Consider the following 1,460-nt stretch of genomic DNA (forward strand, 5'->3'; position numbering starts at 1 on the left):
CCTAGGTACTCCTATCATTTTATATAAATTACAATTTTCCAAACTTTAACTTAGTTTTCAAATCTGACTAAAATGGTATTTTACATGGGTCGTGAAACGAACAAATACATCACATTTATTGTAAGTTCCTTTACTATACTCCGTCCATACCCCATAATCCATTCTGCATAAAAGTGTTCAAGCACATTAGAATTTTCAAAATTCTTCAAAAACACTCACCCAATAACAAAGAATGCATAACCCTCCATGTGATAGGTCTGGATATTTTTTGTATCATTATTCTAAAATATATTTTTCATGAAAGACTTGTAAGTTCCATTTATGAAAGATGTATAAACTTTCGGAGTTCTTCCCATGAATATATTTAAGAAATAAAGCTTATAAATCCGTTTCCACAAGTAACAGGTTATAATTTTGGATTCTAAAATTCAAGCTAGTGGAGATGCTTATGAACTATGAAACGGTAGTTCTTTCTTGGTTCAATAAATAATCTCTCATAAACATTATATTTAGGGACAAGTGATTGATCATAGCGATAAGAACCTAATGCGTTAAAAAGAATGTGATAAGGAGATCCAAGATTGTTAATCTTGTCAATATACTTTCTAAGCTATTGTAGTTTCAAATAAATAAGACTGGCTTACTAACTTGTACTTAAGAATTAAAGTTTAAAACTAGAAAAACAAATATAGATTCAAAAAAATCTCACGACTCCTTTTGTACCAATCACTAATAAAGATTGTTATAGTGCCATTAAGGGATCCAAAGGGAACGGGGATGGCATCCCTGTTATTTACAGTGATTCTTGCATTGCCCCCCTAGTTTTTTGGAAGCTTATAAAAGGAAAGTAAAAGAAAATATCAATATGATTTTTAACCTGGAACTGATAAGTCCAATTCCACCTAGACGATATATGACAATTTGTTCCTAATTCTCCATCATGCCATGAGTTCTTCCTTTGGTGTATCCCATTCCTGCAATTATATTAAAGTTTGTTTAGTTCTAGTATTGTTTGTTATAATAATACCATGTTAAAAGCAATGGCTCATCAAGATCATTTCTAATCATAATAACTACATTCCAATTTATTGTCACGTTCAGAATAAGGCCTGGATAGTTAATCAATATAATAGTATCAAAAATATAACATTAACTTGGCTATTTAAATAAAACAAAAATATAAAACCTTTAATGATTAATTAAGTTATTAACATTGAGTTTAGCTAATAAAATTTAGTAAACTCACAAGCTATAAAATCTACAAAAACAAAAATTAATTCAATCCACAACTATAACCCAAATGTTAGTTGTTCTTTCCAATTTTGCACCTAAAATGTTCACAATTTCATCCAAAAAATGCCTCAAATCAAATAAAAGAGAGTACATACATTTAAAACAAAATAAATTTATTTTTGGAAGAATGAATCATAGAGATAAATGCCCACAATATGAAATAGAAA

At 28.9% G+C, this 1,460-nt stretch overlaps 1 pseudogene; it reads right to left on the reverse strand.

Moving 5' to 3' along the window:
* Positions 1 to 378: 378 nt before the first annotated feature.
* LOC124915813 lies at positions 379 to 1,128 on the reverse strand (annotated as a pseudogene).
* Between the last annotated feature and the right edge of the window lie 332 nt (positions 1,129 to 1,460).

Source organism: Impatiens glandulifera, chromosome 9, assembly GCF_907164915.1.
Source record: "Impatiens glandulifera chromosome 9, dImpGla2.1, whole genome shotgun sequence".
In the NCBI taxonomy this organism is placed as follows: Eukaryota; Viridiplantae; Streptophyta; class Magnoliopsida; order Ericales; family Balsaminaceae; genus Impatiens; species Impatiens glandulifera.